Source organism: Pinus tabuliformis, chromosome 8 (assembly GCF_031772625.1).
Source record: "Pinus tabuliformis cultivar Carrire ecotype Pingquan chromosome 8, CPIR1, whole genome shotgun sequence".
NCBI classification, from domain to species: domain Eukaryota; kingdom Viridiplantae; phylum Streptophyta; class Pinopsida; order Pinales; family Pinaceae; genus Pinus; species Pinus tabuliformis.
Window position 1 is genome coordinate 846,015,786 of NC_142294.1, and position 22,974 is coordinate 846,038,759.

The window sequence follows — 22,974 nt, forward strand, 5'->3', positions numbered from 1 at the left end:
CACACCATGGCTATCCAAGAAATGGAAAGGAAATGTTGAAACCACTATCAAACCAAGTGAAACACATTCCAATGATATAAAATGAACCAAATAAACAAATTCATGTACCATGCATTCACACCTTAGCTAGAAAATCACACATGCAACCTATTACCTGCGAAATCCTCCTGCTGAAGTTGTTTGATCCAACCTTCCTTTCTTCTTCTTTTCTTTCCTTGTCTTTCCTTTACTTTCCTTGTCCTTCCTTTGCCTTCCTTTCTCCAATGCTAGAGTTCTCGAAGAATGTTCTATGTGTGTAAGAGTATGAAAGAATATAAGAAAGCTCCAAAACGGAACTCACAAAAGGCTTTGATTTGGTCCTCATAAGACTTTTTAACATTAAATCCTCTATCTTCTTCATTTTCCTTAATTTTCCTTCTAATTTCCTTAGAATGAAAATTTGTGACCCTTCATCTCCCTTTTCTCCTATTTTCTTTTATTTTCATAAATAAACTCCAATTAATGCCTCTTTCCTTTTCCAATGCCTTAACCATCAATAAATTGAAAGTGACCCCCAATGTGATATTTTCCCCACCATTAAGCTTGGAATATGTGTCCCATGACCTTCGCCTTATATTTTTTTTACATGGAAAATCAACCAGGGGTTGTACCAACCCCTCCCCCTTGGGGGAACACCGTCCTTAGTGTTCTATGAAACCTATGACTAGTCAAATGTTAAAAACAAAACACACTGCCCATGGAACTTTATAACCCAGCTCGTTGCAATGTTTACGATGATATCCTATTGAAAACGTGACAATCATATCATTTACTAGAACTTTATAACACATCTCATTACAATATTTACAGTAATAACCACATATACTTATGCATATTTTCTTCAACCAACAAATAAACATACTGTCTAGGGAGATTTATAAATCCTTCTCGATACAGTATTAATAAGAAGATACACATATATACATATGCACATTTTCTTTAACCACCAAATAAAAGGATATGATACCTACATCAGTCAACAAGGGAATCCAAAGGCTCACACCTCCATCCTCAAAGTAATATCAGGATTCACCTCCTTCCCAGGAATCCCAAACTCCACTGCCAAATCAAACCTACATCCAATGTCCAGCTCTATTATCCTTGTGCTACTTGTTCCCTTAGTGAACAGTTACAGTCTCATTGTTCCAAGGAACACTCCCAATGTGCTTCTAATTCCATCTGGAAATGCTAACGACAAAAAAAAAGTATTCCCTGGTCTTCCCTTTTCTATTACATAGTCCCTCAAGAAATATTGTCACCCCCTTCCATGTAGTCACTCACCTTCCAAGTTCCCTGGCATCCCCTTCTCTACTACATAGTCCCTCAGGTGATCCACCCCTTATCAAGGTTTCCTCACATGGGAAGGTCCAAAAACCAAGGCATATCCCTACCTCAAAACCATCACACTTGTCATAGCATGCTCATGGAAATCAATGGACACTATTGGGTACTAGTGTCCCACAATGGCCCTTGTTCTGAATGATTTACCAACATATTGTTTCATGTTCCAATTCTTGTTTTCTGCAACTGCTAATTCTTGTAATCAGTTTCAATCACCCAAACTAGGAATTTCCTTGCTTTCTTATACCAAGCACATAATTTCCATTAGACTAAAAATGAATTGAAATAAATTCAAATCATACCTCATTGGTGGTCCATCAATAAGGTACACTTGCAATTATGTTTACTTCCTGTCACAATAAGTAAAACTAGTTATTTGATTAAATCATAATTTATAAAGGTATCACATCCAATTATCTCAAAATGCAACCATCATAAATCATAATGATAGATCACATACACAATTATAACTGAAATAAAATATTAATACTTATCTTTCGATGATTATTTGGCTTATGCCTTTATTCTTTGTCATGTTCGAACACACACTAAATTAGTTTCTAAACCAGAAAGCACACAGTGCCTTCTCTTCTCTTCAACCACATTCACAGGTCAGATTAGTTGCCAAACCCGACAAGCACCCAGTGCCTTCCCTTCTCTTCAATCTTGTACACACACTGGATCAATTTCCAAACTCGACAAGCACCCAATTCCTTCTCTTCTCTTCAATCACGTACACACACTAGATCAGTTTCCAAACCCGGCAAGCACCCCGTGCCTTCTCTTCAAATCAACAAGGGAATCTAGATACTAAAATACCTCCTCCCTCAATATCAACAACAAGGGTACCATGAGACTAAACTTCCCCAACCCTCACTATCAACAACAAGGGCATCCAGAGACTAAACCACCTCAACCCTCGAAACCAACAACAAGGGCCTCCAACGACTAAATCGCCTCAACCCTCAATATCAACAACAAGGGCCCAGACAGTCCCATACCTTCTTGTCCCATCACATTGTACAACACATACATACACAGTGTACAACATAACACATACACTCAATGTATAAAATGACACATCCACCTACACCCGGTGTACAACACCACATATACACCTACACCTGGTGTGCAACATAACACATATATGTACACATTGTACAATAAAACGAATACATGTGTCACAGAAAAACAACTACGCAATATCACATATACATAACACAACATGTACGACATGTACCCAATACCACATGTACACAACACCACATGCACACAACACCACCTGCACGACGTGTACACAACACCACATGCACAACATATACATAGAGCCACATGCACACAACACCACATGTACATAGAACCACCTGTACAACATGTATACAACACCACATGTACACAACACCACCTGAACAATGTGTACACAGCACCAGGTGTACAACATGTACACGACACCACATGTACACGTTGCTTCTACCAACCAACGTTGCTTCTAGTGTCTTTCCACTATCCATGATTGTCCCAGCATACTCCAGATCACACTGCTTTCATTCCGTTGATGTATCCTTCAAAATTAACTACCATGGCAAAAACATAGGTATAGTATAAGCACATAATATCAATTCATATCCACACGATACTAACCTCATATATTTGTCAGGGCTACTCTTCCCACTTGATTCCTCATAAACTGGGAACCTCTTCATGTCATTCACTTTCATAAGCAATCATTCCTCCACAAGCATGATCCCTGATGATCATGTCACACAACGACATACATAAAAACATATAAACATTAGCATAAATAAATCATGATCCCTGATGACCTTGTTAGACAATGACATGTGTACATAGACATATACATATACAGACATCGGCATAATCATAATCACAACACAATTACCAAACATCATAAGTTCAAGGTTAAGAGAACTCCTTTTATTCGTTCACAACATGCACAAAATAGCTCCAAACATAACCAAGGCATCTAACGCCTCAAATCCATTTAATTTTCCTTTCTTGTTACCTTTCTCATGACTATCTTGCCATTTTCCATTTACCCCAATGGACCCAACCAATCCAACTGGTTGTCATATTCTTGCCTTCAACTACCCTTTACTCATGCATTGGGCGTCATCTGGGTCTTACATTACATATTGGGTTTCACTCAGCTCTCCCTGAGATCCATTAACTTTCTTATTTCCCTAACCAATCCCTAAGACCCTCAAAACATAAAAGGAAAGAACGAGAAGCAACAAGAAGAAAGCCATGGAAAACTAATAACAATACAACTCAACAAACAAATTGGCATGGCCATGCACAAGATGTAATCAAACCTGAAAATCAAGTGCAAACAAATCAAAAAAGACCGAAGAACAAAACTAGCAATAGACACCATGACTCAAACCCATGGTTCCCAATGCTTCCAAAGGAAAGCTCAACCCAAACCTTCTTCAAGATTTCATGGCGGTCTCTTTTACCTGCAATCCCCTGCATCATACTACCATAAACACACATTTGTTAGTGCATAATTAAAAATAACAAAACACCCATTGCCTTACTTTGTTGTACCCATCACGCTAACCTATAATGAAACACGTACATATATCATCTCTCAAGGGACCTCAATTCCTTGACGAATCTAGTTATAATTGGAAACTGATTTTTATACCAATCAAATACATGTTCATGAATATATCACATATCCACATAATGTCAGACAAAATCAAGGTTAAGAAGGCTTCATGTATTCATGCAAAGCACTCATTCGTTTGGAATTTTGGTTTCCAAACATAGCCAAAGGAATTCTCACCCAATTCCTTTGTTTTACCTTTTTCCTTGCTGCAATTGAGTCTTATTATGTGTTATCACATCACCCAAATGTTAGTTATATAAACAAATCAAATGCTAATACCAATCATTTTTCCCTGTAACTGTTCACACTTGTCAGTCACATGTTCCAAAAATCAAGACATCTTGTCTATTAACTTTAAATCAACATTTACTAAGACTAACAAATATTTCATAATCATCTCGTAGTCATTAGTCATAATGCTACAACTAGCACCCACTTTCATGCAAGTGCATATCAATTGTCTCAGCACATATTGTGTTAGTACAACCCTCTGAAAACAAGACCATTCCTTCATGGAATCTTATAGACACATACTCATATCATGAAATTCATCAAACATTCAAGCAACCTGTAAACACAACATGTTAGATAAACCAAATAGATGATATAATCACACTTGTACCTCAATGTATCTCAGGGGAGGCTATCACATTTGCATAAGTCATACCAGATTAGTACGACATATTATCACAAGTATATCGACTCATACTTGAATATCATAATCATAACCATTTGCAAAAGCCAATCCATATTAGCACGATACATATAACATCAATATCTTAGCTGCAATGACCATACTCATCATGCATGTGACCACAATGCATATGAAAAAAAGTTATTATCATTCATGACTATCTTATGCATGTGCATATGACTGCATTGATTAGCTAACATATACCATGCATGTGACCATAGAAACAATAGAATGATAGGCATGTACATAACCATAATTCTTATAACAACCATTACCCATCATACATGCATGAAAAACATACAAACTTGTTGGTGATCCGCTTTTATCCTGAGGTCTAGTGTTGCAACCTCACTCTGATAATCTGCATCTCCTACTCCATCTCAACCAACATATCAACATCATAACATACCAATAGCATCATGATGACACAAAATGCATAATTACCACCACGTTGCATGTCTTACCTACTATGAATGCATAACCATATACATTTAGCCCATCCAGTCCAAGTGTTTGAACCTAGAAACTCTTATACCAATCTGTAACACCGCCACCCCACATTTACCCGATTTTACAAGCCCTCTGGGTAAATTTGAAGTGGAGTGCCACTATGACATGACCTAACCTCCAAAATCTAGTTATGGAAGTGGGGCTGACAAACAGACCACCGATTGAAAACTCACAGTATCCCTCAGGGCTATAGGACACTCATGGGGGCCAAAGGACCACCCCAGGTGACTAACCCTGAGTTGGGGCTTCTTTTATCAAAAATTAGTTGGAAAAACAGAAAGGCAGTAAAGCTTTTCTCGATCTTAATAATTACTTGTGTTGTTACTTATTATTATGATTATTTATATCTTCTTTCTTTAGTTCATTAAGCAATTACACAAAAGCAACAACACATAAAACAGTTGACACAAGATGTAGGCACACGCCAGGGAAAAACCCCCCTCGAGGGGAAAACCCAGTCAAAGTAATTATTCCTTTCAATAGTATTCCTTGAGACTCTTCACCCTAGACCTTAACCATACCTTCCCTCCACACCAAGTAATCCTCTAGAAGATTGATCTCTTCTCAGTGACTTTGACTATCCAGCAACTTGCAGTAGCTCACGAATTCCAGCAATAGTCCAACTTGGGAGACTTCGTTTTTCCAATCCAGAGCGTGAAACAGAGAGAGACCACCAACAAAAGTTCAATTTTCCTTGACTCCTTAGACTCCCCCAAACTTAGATTCACTTTGGCTTCTCGACGGCAAACTTTCCCAACCTCCAACGTCACACTTCAGCCCGACAAATAGATTTTCACACTTCTGCCCAGAAGAGAGAGAATGAGAAGTGATGCTCCAAATGAATTCATAGTCCTTCCTTTTATAGGCTTCTTATGGGGTAGAATGGGTCCTTAGGCCAACTTGATCTTCTCTTAGGCCGACATGGTGTGGAGGTTCCATAATTCATATTTTACTCAATACTAAACCTTTTTACATGATTCAAAATCCCAAGAAGGGTCTCTTTAAATGTAAAATAATTTTATAGACTCAAAATAAATCCTAGAATTCCTTAATGGGGACTTTGACCTAGAACATGGTGACCCAATCATGACACCCATGCTTTAATAAGTCACAATAATAATAATAATAATTATTTTTTATTCTTTTGACAAGTAAATTACATAATGACTCAAGTACATTATTGAAGACCAAACATAGTTACTTTTTCCGAAACTCCCTCTTCACTAGGGTAGTATTCATAATGTACATATACAATGGAAGATCTCAAACTATATGAACCATGAAGAACTTTAGGCACCGCAATGCCATGGACTAAATTCCTGACCAGGGCAATCTATCCAACTAGTCACTCAACAATTTAGGCACCGCAACGCCATGGAATAGATTCTTAACTAGGGTAATCTATCCAAGTGGGACTAATATAGACTCAAGCTTTCAACCCCTCTAGCTACCATCAAGTTTACTTGTTAACCACTAACCCAAAATCCAGGTGTGTGCCAGAGCTCAATGACCAACACCACCTTTCCAATTTTAGGGACTCAGAACACAAAGTGTCAGCCAAATGTCTCCCCGGGAAATGCTTCACTCACAAAGCCTCAACACCCCTTGATCTAACAGATCAAGAATAACCAATCTCTCCCAATCAAGCTGAGTGGTAACCAATGTGATTTCCTTCGAGAGATTCATATGTACAAACACAACCCCAATGTTTCACATGTACATAATCAAATAAAACCCTCCAAGGTTTTACAGACAACAAATGTTTCTTCTCATATTTTCATAGTATGACTATCAACTGAATCTTTGACAGAAGATTCCTTGATCATATGTTTTCCTCCCTACTTTATATGTAGTAACATATTCTTCAATCACATCATGCTTTCTTTCTTTCAGCAGTACTACAAAATGCATTCTGCAATTTCCTTTTCCTATTCATGGCCTTCACTTAGACTTATAGTTGTTAATCCCAATCTAGTGCATGACACATGAAGTAGAGAACCATATATGCCAGTCCCTCTCAACCAGGAAGCACCTCTTTATCTAGACTCCCTCTTAATATTAGGGATATCTCTTCTATTCATGCTTCCTTCTAGAGATCAGCTTCTTCTTTTTCAACATAGGATAATATTTCAGGGCTTCCAACCATTTCATCAAAGTTATCATCATCCCCATCATGCTCATCACATCTTCACCAAGTTGAAGACTGTGTTCCAGCAAAACTTTCTTGTTACAACAAGCATCTTCACCAAGTTGAAGATTGTGTACCTCCACAACTTATATAGAAAGTACAACCAAATCTATAGAATCATGATGTTAGCCATATCATAATCACGGAATCATTGCAACTATTATTCATATCAAATACCCATATTTTACAAAAAAGAGACATATAATCTTTAACATCTTGCTAAGGACTTTATACACCCTAGACTACTTCATAACAACATTCATTCCATCTAAGGTTTCAATGTGTCTTCCAAATTTATGACATACCTTACTACAACATATAGCAAACTCTAGAAACCATTCACACAAATATGGATCTACAAATCATCTAACAATCTTCCAAAATACATGTGTTAGACTTCTTACTAGAAATTCATACAAATCCTATATTTCATACAAAAGAATTAATCAAAGTCAACTACAACTTAGTCATCAACCTGACCAGCTTCCACTAGGGTTAGTTCCAACTGCCTATATTTTCAATCAACCATGAATCCGTCATTAACATGATCAACTACTACTAAGGTTACTTGCAAACCCTCGATTTCCACTTTCACAAATTCAACAATCTCTTTCACAAATATCAAATATTCATGAGAGATTTCTAATTCAACTAAGGTTCAATACCAAAACCTTATACTTTCAATCTCAACAATAATTTCATGCATAAATATCGAATTGTTAGATTTCATAGAATCTCAAACAAGGATTTCATTAAATCCTAAGAGTCATGACCATCAATGACTAGGTCATCACACATATCTAGGAATTCATAACCATACATAATCATATCATATGTCCAATAACATCAATACATATGACCTAGACCAAGTTAGGGATTCAACCAAAAGGACATATCTATATATGCCTCGATTTCATTATCATGCAAAGACATTTCATATCATGTGTTAGTCAATCCCAACTTCTTAACAATATTAAATAAGAGTTAGGCACACAATCATTTGATTATACTGGAGTTTGACTAGACAATACACACATACCAAGAAAATCAATTCTAAGACAATATAAGGGCATTTCTCACACATTCCACTGAACCCTAATGAGCTAGGGTTCCAATGCGGAACACATAGCAAACCCTATATTACCAAAACTTCAAAGGTTTCAGGATTTTAGACCTTATCATTCCATCCTAACAAGTTAGGATTTCCCAATCATACCAAAATCCCAAACATGAAATCATCAATAAAGACTTCAACCGTCATTTCACAATATCCCTAATTAGTTTAGGTTTTCAGACATTCACAATGGCATACTCTTCAGTTAGGGTTTTCCAGAACCTATCTAGGGTTCTACCAAATCAGATAAGAGTGGGGTGGGTAGATTTATCAAGATATGAATCACCCAAACAAGAATCACTAAGATTCAATACTTCTAGTCATAGCAAGGTTAGTAATAGATCATCAAATGAATAATATTTTCAATCAATGAATTCAAAGCATACTTTTGTTTCTTTACTAACCTTGTCTTGAGAGATCCTCCTTCTTTCAGATGTTTTCCCTAACTAATACAACAGATGAAGAAAGGTGATTAGTATTTAATATAATCAAAACTAAATGGGTACATGAATCCAAAACTTAAAAGACATGAGATACTTATCTTTGAGAGTTTTTGGGAGCTCCCTCCAAAGCTTGAGGGAAACCTGCAAACTTAAATACAAAAAAAAAAAAAAATCCAAAGATATGTTAAAAACCTATAAATTCTAAAACATATAAAACAAGTTATGTACAGAAAATGACTTGATAGTGTAAGTCCCTAATGTCAGATTGTTCAGGCTTGAATTTCTTTGAGTCTCCTTCTTCAGCAAAGTTGGCTTGATCTCTTCCTCTCTTCTTATTCCTTTTATTCTCGGGTAGTCGCTCTTGTAGTGACCTTTTTTATGACATTGATAGAACTCTATCTGAGACATGTCAACTTTATTCCTTCATCCCTTCAATCTATTTTCTTTATGATGAGCAACATAAGCATTTGATATTTATTCAGGATTTGCAACCATTGAGATCCTTAATTCTTCTTGACTACATATGGTCCATAATTCTTCAAATGTGGGAGCTACCTTCCAACTGTTGAGACCTGAAGAAAAATCACTTCAAGAGATCACCAATTCTTTTTCCGTAATCTCATCGATGGCTAAAATCTCATCCCTGAGTCTAGCTATCTTTACAAACATGGTTGCAATAGTATCTTCTTTAGTCATCTTTGTATTCCTTAGCTCATTCTTTAAACTTGCTCCTTGACCAATGTTCTTAATAGTGAACAACTTTGACAAGGCTTGATACATCTCTTGAGCATGATCGATGTTAGCTATGAATGGGAAAATATTTTCTTTCATCCCTTCTACCATTAGAATCATAGCCACAAATTCTAGATCCTTGAATTTCGCTCTGTCGGCATCACTGGTTTCTTTAGTAGGCTTCTTTATATTTCCTTTCACCATATCTAATAACTTGTTCTTCTCAAGGATTAGGTCGATCCTCTTCTTCCAGTATCTGGAGTTAGATGCTCCTTCAAGCTTTTTCTCACCCTTGATAGAGTTAGACATCTTCCTTGAATATGATAGATTATTTCCCTGAGATAGTGCCTCTAAATGGATCTGCCTTTCTCCTCTTTCTTCACCAAATCTCTAAAACCATGTTGGAAAATTAGAAAGGAAGGAAATATTTCCTCGATATTGATAATTACTTGTGATGTTACTTATTATTACAATTATTTATATCTTCTTTATTTAGTTCATCAAGAAATTACACAAAAGCAGCAGCACATAAAACAATGGACACAAGATGTAGGAACATGCCAAGGAAAAACCCCCCTCGAGGGGAAAACCAAATCAAAGTAATTCTTCCTTTCAATAGTATTCCTTGAGACTCTTCACCCTAGACCTTGACCATAACTTCCCTCCACACCAAGTAAGCCTCTAGAATATTGATCTTTTCTCGGCAACTTTGATTATGTAGTAACTTGCAACAGCTTATGGCTTCTGGCAGCAATCCAACTTGGGAGACTTCATTCTCCCAATCTAGAGAACAAAACAGAGAGAGACCTATACCAGAATTTTGATTTTCCTTGAATCCTTAGACTCCCCCAAACTTATATTCACTTCGACTTCCTGACAGCAAACTTTCCCAGCCTCCAACTTCACACTTCAGCTCGGCAAACAGATTTTCACACTTCTTCCCAGAAGAGAGAGAATGAGAAGTGATGCTTCAACTGTATTTGTGGTCCTCCCTTTTATAGGCTTCTTATGGGGTAGAATGGGTCCTTAGGCTGACTTGATCTTCTCTTAGGCCAATAGGGCATGGAGGTTCCATAATTCATATTTTACTCGATACCAAACCTTTTTACATAATTCAAAAGCCCAAGAAGGATCTCTTTAAATGTACAATAATTCTATAGACTCATAATAAATCCTAGAATTCCTCAATGGGGAATTTGAACTAAAACATGGCGACCCAAGCATGAAACCCATGCTTTAATAAGTCACAATAATAATAATAAAAATTATTTTATGTATTATTTTGACAAGTACATTACATAATGACTCAAGTACATTATTGCAGGTCGAACATAGTTACTTTTTTCCAACAAAATTAACCCTCAACCATATGCATGACGAGGTATCCATGCATTCATAGGCCTCCAACCACATGCACAACACGACATCCATGGAGTTGTGACCCAACTTGCCTAGTTCAGAGGGTGTAGTCCCGAGATCTGAGTCACAATTTTAGGCCAGCCTCCAAACTACTACCCATAATTAAAGACTTATCAGAATAATAAATGACATAATGGAAAGGATAAACATACAAACTTAAGTTAGAAACTTGACCTAACCATGACAACCATTTCATCAAACATATGGTGAACATGTGATTTACAAGTCATGAATGCATATCTGATCATAACAGTCAAAAATTCATCTGGAAATCACCAAGAAGGTCTAATTCCCTCTCAATATAGTTGAAATAACACTTGTTAGCTCTTGCATTCATTAACCATTCAAATACTTATCAAATCTTGTATAATCCATAGCTAGACCTCATTATATTTCCATGCTTATAACCAACATATAACCAGAATATTAACCATGATAGAACAACTATCAAATCAACATAATAAAATGTACAAGTGCATATTAAAATAGGAAAATAGCTCTTATTAACTTGTGTAAAATCCAACAAATTCAAGGACTTCCACTTACCACCTAGCCATAGATTGGGATAAACCAAATATTTCTTTCATCTAATCACCCATGTGTCATATTCCAAGCATGAATGTGGTATCTCAAGACATAAACAACTAGGGATTCTAGGAGATTAAACCACCTCCACCCTTAGGCTACCACGATCTCATCAAAATCGGTCAAGTGATCACAAAACTAAAACAAACTTGGATGCCTCAGAATTTATTCACGATTACCTTGAGGAATTGTCCTGTCTCCAGCCATCTGTCAAGGACTTCCAGGAGAAAACCATGTCCACCCCTAACCCTTGGGAATTTTCATGAGACCGCCTTACCTGGTTCCAAAACCTTTTAGTAATCCAAAGCTCATCTAAGAAATGAATCCCATCATACCATGGATATCCAAGAAATGGCAAGGCAAGGTTGAAACCACTAACAAACCAGGCAAAGCCCATGTTAATGCAATCAAATGAACAAATGCATGTACCATGCATTTGTACCTCAGCTAGAAAATCACACATGCAACTGGTTACCTGCAAAATCCTCTTGTTGAAGTTGCTTAATCCAACCTTCATTGCTTGTCCTTTACTTTATTTGTCTTTCCTTTGCTTTTCGTGTCCTTCCTTTGCCTTCCTTTCTCCAATGCTAGAGTGCTCCAAGAATTCTCTATGTGTGTAAGAGTATGAAAGAATAGAAGAGATCTCCAAAACTGAACTAACAAAAGGCTGTGAACTAATCCTCATAATCTTTTTTATCATTGAGGCCTCTATTTTCTTCATTTTCCCTAATTTCCTTCTAGTTTCCTTAGCATGCAAATATGTGACCTTTCATCTCCCTTTTCTCCTATTTTCCTTTTTTTTCATAAATAAGTGCCAATTAATGCCTCTTTCCTTTTCCAGTTCCTTTTCCAATGCCTTAGCCATTAATAAACCGAAAGTAACCCCCAATGTGATGTTTTCTCACCATTCAGCTTGGAATATGTGTCCCATGACCTTGGTCTTATATATTTTTTACATGGAAAATCAACCAGGGGCTGTTACAAAGTAAAAGATAGTGAGGAAGAAGATAAATGAAAATTATTGAATGAGGAAAAAGATAATTAGGAATAAATTCAAGTCAAAGAGGATACACAAAATTCAAAAATAGAAGAGGACTAAGTCTAGCAAACCTTAGTGAATTCTAGATCCCCCTTTGAATTCTCGGGAAATAAGCTTAAAAAGAAATTTCTTGGGTTGATCGAGCATATGGACAAAGTAACAAAGACAAAAAATACCACTCTTATCATAGCAACACTATGTATCCATTAGAAAACATAGATTGGATCCAAGTTGGAAACATGGCAAAAATATCTCGCCAAAGTCAATCAAAATCCAAACAAGTTGTAAGTGAATGTAAGTCCATTTGGATTCTAGGATTTTTTTTGGAAAATTTTCATTTCAAATGGGAATAAAATTATTGTATCACAAAGATCTCACTTGAGGGTTTGGATTGAGTCACCATGCTCAATTTCAAACCCACAAGGGATATTGGAAATTTTCAAGAAATGTAATGGTTCTAGGTTGGATCTCGGCTTTCTCCTTTTTTATTAAAACACTCCTATTAGTTCCTTTGAATTCACACATCCACCCCCCAAATTTTGCTTAAAATTAACCAAAACAAATACCCACAACAAGACCATTTTGTCTACTAATTAGATTACGTGTTTAAAATATACACAACTTCAACTCCAAATAAATGGTATTTATCTACATATATTCTAGCTTAAATTTTTCATAAATTTTAAATTGTGAAAAAATATATAAAGAGAATTAAGATATCAATGGAAAAAATGTTATAATTTTCACATGATGATTTCATAATCCCAAAGAAAAAAAAGGAATAAGTAAAACTATTGTAATCCATAAATTCTTCATAACTTAAAAATTAAGCAAAGTCTTTTGGTAGAAATCACATAAGAGAAATTTTTGGCCGACACGTTTCAAACCAACAGGTGTGGCTTATAATCAGGACCAGATGATCATAATAACTTAAAAATTATTGTTGTTATTATTATTATTATTATATAACAATGTAAATTTTGAAACTGGAACTATAAACTCAAAAAGGGAACTCTGGCCAAAAAACCCCGAAAAAAACATGAAAAACAGTGCTAAAAACGAAAAGTGTGTATACTGGAACGATGGTTTTTTTAGGGTCAATTTTGAACATGTTTTAAAAATGGCAGTGAAAACGAATTTTTTGTGCAAAAATTGTGCAAAAAATACCCTGGAAATGAAAAGTGTTGATACCGAATTTTTTTAGGGTCAATTTTGAACATGTTTTAAAAATGGCAGTGAAAACGAATTTTTTGTGCAAAAATTGTGCAAAAAACACCCTGGAAATGAAAAGTGTTAATACTGAAATCATGACTTTTTTTGGGGTCAATTTTCAACTTTAAAAAATGCCAGTAAAACCGAATTTTTATGTGCAAAAATTGTGCAAAAAACACCCTCAAAACGAAAAGTGTTGATGTTGGAATAACACTTTTTTTTTCTAGGATAAATTTTCAACATTTTGAAATAATGGTGTAAAATATTTTATCATGACTCCGAAAAACATTAAAATTTCAAAAGAATAATGAAAACATAAAATTAAAACAATGAAAAAAAAGGTTAAAAAAATAGCAAAACGTAAATAAAAATATATATTGAAAACAGAACATAAAATTAGAAGAAGAAAAAAAATCAATCATAAAAATGTTAAAAAAAAAGAAACAAAATTAACCTATAAAAAATAAGAATTAAAAAATTAAAAAAATATAAAGAAATAAATAATAAGAAAAACATAACAAAATTAACCTATAAAAAATAAGAATTAAAAAATTAAAAAAATATAAAGAAATAAATAATAAGAAAAACATATTTTCAAACAAAAAAAAAAACCAAAATTTAAAAAAACTATAAAATTAAGTAAAAATAGGAAATTTTAAAAAGCATTGACAAAAACTTAAAAAAAAAATTAAAAACAAACTAGATTAAAAAAATAGAAAATTAACAAAAAAAATTAAAAAACTACTAAAATTAAGATTAAAAACATTTTAAAAAAACCCTAAAGAAACAAAAATATTTAAAAAATAAATAAAATAAAAAAAAAAATAAAGAAAGAAACCCAAAAAACAATTAAAATTTTAAAAAATATATATATTTTCAAATTAAGAAAAAAAAAATAAAACAAAAAAAAATTAAAATTAAAAAAATAAAACAATATACTTTTTTATTTAAAAAAAAAAAGAAGAAAACATTTCAAATTTTATATTAAAATATTTAAAATTTAAAAAACTAAGAATCCTGCTCTCACCATCGCAATGCCTGAGATAAATGCTTTGTACTCAGATCTTTATTCCCACTCAGTTATCTATAGATTTAATGGTTTTTGGCCCAAATCTAATGCTCTGCACCACTGAATTCATACTTCATGGACACCAAACTGTGAAATATACTTATGCCCCAAGGGGTTTTTTATACTAAGATTTAATACAGAACAAGAAAAGTGATATATCCTCAGTAAGGGACCATGGTTCTGGGGTAGTGCAAGACTCTTCATGACCCCTTGGTTTCTAGATTTCGATGCCAACATAATGGTGGTATTAAGGATGCCAGTCTGGATTAGGTTGCACAAGCTTCCATTACACTTCTAGCACCATAAGGTTTTAATTGCCATAGGGAATACTTTGGGAAAATTTCTAAAGACTGATGGAGATAGGCTCACAAGGGAAATATTTACCTTCGCCAGAATTTGTGTTGAAGTAGACCTCAGTGAGGGACTACCAGAAAGTATAACACTGAATTTCAATAATACACAATGGATACAACCCTTGGATTATGAAAATACAGCATTCAGATGCCGTGGATGTCTACAAATAGGCCATCTCCTTAGTTCTTGTCCACAGGCAAGGAACATCCTCAAATGGAACAAGAAGCAACAGAGGAAGCCTAAAGGTTGGCAACATACAGATCCATTGGATGAAGAAGAAAACACAGCAGAGACTACAGAAAATAAAGCAGAAATGGATGAACAAAAAGCCCAGAACAGCACACCAGAGAAAGAGGAAACCCCCAGCAACCCTTTGCAGCAACAAGCTTCCCAGCCAACAGGAAAGGAAATATATGGCAACAAGAGAACTCATGGATCAAAAGGATCTAAGTCAAACAAGGACTCTCCCACACTTATAACTGAAAATCAGCTATCCATTGTAACTGCTACCCCCAATACTGGAGGATGGCGAAAGGTGGAGAAAAAGAAAGGGAGAAAAGAATAGCATTTTTATTTTTTATTATTTTATGGTTTCTGTGAAAACAGGAACGATCATTTGCATATGCTCTATAGCATCTATAAAATGTAATTTTGTCTCATGAATAAAATTACGACTTTTTCCACGAAAAAAAAATGAATTAGTTAGGGATGATATTAAAAATAATAATTTATTTACCCATTCAAATCATAATATTATCTATGAATAAAAATACTAGATCAGGAACGACCTATTCAATGGGATTAGGTGGAAAACTAGCCATTATCATGATGTAATAAATGGGTTAATATTATTTAATAATTTATTTACCAATCCAAATGATAATATTATCTATGAATAATAATATTATTTAGGATCAACCTATTCAATTGGATTAGGTGGAAAACTAGTATGTAAAAAATGGGTTAATATTGTTTAAAGTAATTAATAAAAATTTAATCATTATTTATTAGGTGGAAAACTACTCGTTATCATGATGTAGAAAATGGGTTAATATTATTTAACCCATTGAATGGGTCAATCCTAACTAATATTATTATTCCTAAATAATATTATGATTTGGATTCGTAAATAAAATATTAAATAATATTAACCTATTTATTACATCATGATAATGGCTAGTTTTCCACCAAATCCCATCGAATAGGTCGTTCCTATCTAGTATTTTTATTCATAGATAATATTATTATTTGAATTACTTTGATGTTTTTAGGATTTCAATGGTTAATGGGTAATGCGTAGCAGTCTGGTGGAATGGCGATTTAGGGCTGCTGAAGAACCTGCGACGGCAGACCTATACAGACCTCTGCACTACTGTCATTACCGCCAGTAATACGATAAACCATAAACAACAAGGAGATTCACGCGCATCATGAATCCCCCCCAGGGGGAGGACGCTACGCCTCCCCCCAGTGAAAATGAAACTCCTCAAATGCATGAGGAAGGTACCAGACACACTGAACAAAATGGAGCTAGAGTGGAAACGGATCCACAAAATGCCAAGACGGATGACAAAGAGCATCCCCAAGTCACATCGACCACCTGTAAGCCGGTTGCTGCTGAACGCCCGAAGATAGAGCTCCCAAGTCACCGGATCAATGCTCAGATCCAGTACATGAGAGATCATGCCCTAATTGGAAAATTCATAGGACAATGGCCAATAGAAAAAGCGTTGCATGGTTGGATAGCAGCTAAGTGGAAGCCGAACGGACACATAACCCTGTAGCTAGGGCCTAAAGGTTCCTTCACGGCCATCTTTAACTACTTAGAGGACCGAAACAGAGTCCTAGATGGAGGACCCTATTTCTTCAATGTAGCTGGCCTGTATCTGAGGGACTGGGTTGAGCAATTTAATCCGAACAAAGAAGATCTCAGTTGGGCACCAGTCTAGATACGTCTCTACTCACTCCCTCTGGAATACTGGGACGAAGAGTCTTTACAAGACATTGGAAATGGTCTCAGTGAATTCATCAAAATTGCAGAGGAGACAAAACTTCGAAGATACACTTCCTATGCCCAAATCTACGTTTATATGCATCTCAGCAAGGCACTTCCGGATGCAGTAACTCTCTATCATGACGATGTTGAATGGGTTCAGTTAATAGATTATGAACATGTCCCATTTAGATGCAAGAGATGACATGCCCTTGGCCACCTATTTCGTGACTATCCTTTAAATCAGAAACCCTCGACCCCCTCTGCCTCTAATAAGCCTAATTAAGATGGCTTCACTAAAGTCACCAATCATATGAAAAACCACAAGAAAACTGCTTCAAACCCTAAGATGCCTCATCCCAGTTCATCCAAGCCTTTTACGAGCAATAGTTTTGAAATGCTGGCCCACCAAGATGTCTATAACTCTGAAAACCCCACCCTCTTAGAGGAGGAACCCAAGATGGACACGCAATCTTCCCATTTCGATTCCAAGAAATCCCAAAAAGATACCCCACCCACAAATCTTTCCTCCTCGGCTCCGCGTAAAGTCCCAGCTTGGAACTCTCAGGGCATGGAGGTAGATAACATGCAGCCTGCTTCTACAATGGCAACAGAAACAACAGAAGGAATAAGTGATACCCAACACATGGAAGAGGAACCAGAAAGCATAGATATTGGGGATCTGGATATTCTTGGCCTAGAGCAGGCGTGCAAAACAAAAAATTATGACAAAATTCCAGAGAGACAACTGGAGAATCTGGAAGTGATCCTCTCAAGGGCACAATGGCAAAAATCCCTAGGCATTCAGACTGGAGGTCTTTGGGATGGGAAAAATATTACCAAAGACAACAAAAAGAGAGGAAGGAAAACAGATCTCCAATGAACCATCTGTATCGGGGAAATGTTGGTGGAGTCAGGAAGATACTCCAAGCTTACAAAGTATTACAACTCTCTCCCCAACATTCCATCATGAAGCTAATCTCATGGAATATCAGAGGGCTCAATGGCCTCGGGAAATGAAGACTAATTAAAAATATGATACGGCAAGAGAAGCCTCAAATCCTCTTTTTGCAAGAAACCAAATTGTTATAAACATTTTTGTGCCTTACAGCATTGAGCATGAAATGTCCATAATCTAAGGGATCCAAAGTCCCTAAACATGTTGTTCCTACCCCTAGAGGAACAAGGCTAACCACAGCAATTCGCAAAAGTTCTCCACCAAAAACTGCTCAAAACAAGGCAAATCAAGATCATTTCAGTGGCTACACTAGCTGTTTGCGCTGAATGTCAAAGCCAACACTGGCTACCTGCGTTGAATGTCAATTGGAACACTGGCTACCTGCGTTGAACGAGAGTGGACATGTGGCAGGCTCATTTCTCAAGGTGTCAAAACCTAGGAAGCTTCCAAAATGACACTTGCCTCAGGGAATTCGACTGGTGATGAGTAAGAGGTTCCAAATCTCCAAGTGGAAGCAAGAACCTCCAAGTGGACTCAAGAACTGACAGAGGGAGAGGACACTAGTCAGATCTCAAGCTGACTCATCCTCTCTCCAAACATCTATATATGGATCTCTCCTCCATGAGATCTAGAGGTTGGAATTTTGTTATTGCAAAGAATTGTTGTTGGTTTGAGATTGGAATCATTGGGTGCTTAATGCTTTGAAGGGGGTGAAGATAGGAATTCCATTTGCTGGGAAGGAGATGCTGGATTGGAGCTCTCTGGGTTGTATCTCTTCCTGAACCTTGTTATTCATCAATAAAGCTATCTTGGTTTATCCTATATGCTGATGTATTTTTGATGTATGAATGCATTAGTATGTTTAGTTTATTTCTAATCCTAAACTAGTTATGAATGTGAATATCTGTCTTTGTGTAGTGTTCTTCTCTTGTCACAAGTAGCTGTTCTCTTGTCGCAAGTAGCTGTTCTCTTGTGATCTTGCAGGAACCCGTTGAAGCTGGGTGAGTGAGAAGGCAAGTAGCTGTGAACTCCCAAAGAGAAGAGAGACCGGATCGAGGGACAAACGGAAGACACCGGTAAGTCTATTGATCTCTCTTCTTTCACATTTCATAAAGGAAGAAACCAGAATAACTGTCTCTGTTTGTTGCTAAGGCACTGTCACACATTAGGTGGATAGGATCGTCCTGCATAGGCATTTTTCCCCACAACAAATTGGCGACTCCACTGGGGAGATTTGTTTAGTCATTTTATTTGTGTTTCTATCATTGTTTGTTTCATAGAATTGACAGCAGCAATCGAACTGCATCTGCTTTTCCCGGATGCAAAGTAGACAGTTGTTGCCTTGATCCAATCACTGGACTTGTCTATGATCTGAACAATGGACTCACAAATGATTTGATGATCCTTTGTGATAGATCTTAGTAGCCCCTCAAAGCATCCCTTTGATTGTACCTTGCTTGTTGCTTTTATTTGGCCTAAAACAGTGAATTAAATAGCAATCTGTGACCCAGAACCTGTGGGAAACGAGAGTTTCTCCTTTAGCGCAGACCCAGTGAAGGGATTCTGCATTTCAACGCAGTTCCCGTGAAGGCTACCTGCGCTTAATGTCAAAACCCCTGTGTTGAGGTTGCGCTGAACCAGTTTGCCTTGTGCAGCTGGGGTTCTCTGCTCTGTTTTGCCTTGTTTTGATCTCTGATTTTTGCAGCCTGTAACTAGCATAGGTACCAGTCTGATAACTCCTTTTCTCTGCTTACATTCCGCCTCCTTTTGTACAAAAAGACTGTGAGTGTTTTTATGTGTTTGTGGCGTCATTTACAGTTTTCCTTTGCATGAGTGAAATAGTCATCCTGTAGCCCTTGATTCAGATTTGTTGATTGTGATCTTAGAAGAGAGTTCATTGGTTGTTTGCAAATTGATTATACATTTACTTTTGCTTATTGGTTTGAATTTGTCTCTTTTAAGTGTCGAAACAAGTCTTCATTTCGAAAATCGTTAAGTGTTGTAATCTCTTCTACCCTCTCTGATTTCGAAAAGTAAACTTGTTTGTATTGATCATTTAAAAGCAAATTCAAAGTTGTACAAAAAGCTTTCTTTGTAGGCATCAATACTAAGAAAGCGGAAAACAAACACCTGCATTGTGCATTTTCATTTGATAGTTTGCATGTTGGATTTAGGAAAAGTGCATTAGAGTGTGCTGATTGCTCTTTGAGAAAAGATGGTGTCTTTCTTTTCCCTTAGTAGCTAGGATTTTCAAAGTTGAAAAAGATATAAAGCTTGCTTATCATCTTTAGACTGCATTTAGGAATTGTATCATACATCTCGTGGTGAACCTTGAAAGGCAAACTTCTAAAAAGATCAACCTAAAATAAATTGAATGAACTTAACAACACTTTGCAACATAACGCACAACATAGAGGTCTAGGCTAGAGACGTGTTCCGGCGTCGTTAAGCCTGGTGACTGTCGATCTCGTGGATGGTGGGTGATTCCTCCTGAGGGACAATAGCGCCAGTACGGATTGTGCTCCCACGTACCATTGCGTATATATTAGGAGACCCCTATAGGCATAAAACCTTTATCCTTAGGAAGCCGTGTCGGCCGCCCTACTGATCGCAATGCACTGAACACAACATTCAGGAAGATCGACCGCCCGTACCCTAAAAAGTATTCTACGGTTTTGCGAAAATTTTGGCACACCCTCTGCCTAGAACTCCAGAGCAGTTCCTTTTGGCATTTTTCAGACTCTGTAACGGAAAAAGTCCATCCGAGCATTTGTCACTTCGGGCTCGTTAAAACATCGAAGGAGATTAGAGTCATCTTTAGCTTTTTCTCGACTCTTTAAAACTGAAAAAGCAAGTTGTGTCTAAGCGTCGTTAAAAATTTATTTTAAACGGAACAATCACCCTTTATTCCTGCGTTGATCTTTAGGTTGAAAAAATGGAGCACACCAACCAAGGAATTCTCCTTGGTGGAAATCCTAGTCCCTTCTCCTCTTGGGGAGATGTTGGTGCACCCCATATGGCCACATTGTCGCTTCCAGGACTGACAATTGGCCTGCCAGTCTGGCTCTTTTCAACCAATGTCGTTCAGAACACCACCATTCCTGAACAGTCGAGTCAACAGTTAGACCAAACCAGAGTTGCCAACCAGCCTTCTACTTCATCTAACTCTTCCTCTCCTCCTTCCTCTTCGCTTGACGGAACTGGTAAAACAAAAAACCAAGTTCCTAAGGAGAAGAAGGAAAAGAAGAAGAGAGAGAAGAAGGAGAAGGAGCCAAAGGCGACTTGGGGCAAACAAGTGTCGTCTGACAAAAATCCACACACAGCACTAACCAGGCCTAAATCGCCATGTGTCATATGCAAGGGAGACCATTTCCACAGAGATTGTCCCTGCATCCCTCGGATACTAAGGGACTGGTCTCCCCGTTTGCACAATTCGGTAGCATCAACCTCTGATAGCCATGTTGACTGCTCACCGTCAACTAGTGAAAGTGAAGCCACAGGACAGAGAGGGAAAGCTAGATTTCCCTGCAAACAGTGTGAAGGCGACCACGCCATCCACCGTTGTCCCTTCTTAGACGAGGCTAAAAGAGTTCTAGAAGATCGCCCGATTTTACGAGTGCAACTTCCTCCTGGATATCAAAAACTCCTGCCAAGTCCTTCACTAGTTGAAAACCCGGCTGGCCCACCCAGGTGGTCAGCCGAAGCACCTATCATTGAAGATGAACCATCTGGATCCATGCCTGATAAAAGTCAAAAGGTTGAGACGGCAGTTGACCCAGTTTTGCCTTCAGAGGCTCTATCTTCGAATGATACCATCACAGAGGAGAATAAAGACGACACCGTCCAAATTCTCTTCATCAACACAGACTCCGACGAACACGGGGGCAATGCACCCATTCCTTTATCACAGGAAGGAAGTTCGTCAGAGCGATATCCGGCCGTCTATTCGGTCCCACCACCAAGCAACCTGGTTGTGTCCTTTGACTGGAACCAACTAGGCAGACCCCGGTTGCCAGCAAGCATACCATTCAGAATTATCGTTCAAATATACAGAATGTTAATGGCTGGCACTATCGTTGATGAGGGGGCATCTGTGAGTATCCTTTCCTCTATTGCTTGGAAAGCGCTTGGTTCGCCGGCGTTTTTGCCTGAAATGAGAAATCTATCAGGCTTTGATAAAGGAACCAGTCGACCTTTAAGGATCCTCCCCAATGTGCCTATAACATTGAAAGGGAACACCGTTCAAATGAACGTGATGGTTGTTCAAGGACCCTTGGATTATAACCTACTCCTTGGACGAGACTATATATATTGCATGGGAGCTATTGTCTCCTCACTCTTTAGAGTAATGTGTTTTCCGCATGAAGGAAGAATGGTCAAGCTCGTGGACCAACTTTCATTTCCCGGATCACGCATCGCAAATAGTCATGTACCATCCCTAAATGGTCTATTCACGCAAGAAGTGTCTCAACCTACGGTCCGTCCTCCTGATGAGTGCGAGTAATCCGGGAGGATATGACTGGAACCCAGGGGACATGCATCTTGGTTTGCTTCGGCAGGGAAACTTTGGGTATAGAGTAGGTTTCCGCGGGAGAATATGACTAGTCCGTACCCCATCCGTGGTTGGAAGAGGGGTTGTTCTAGAATAAGAT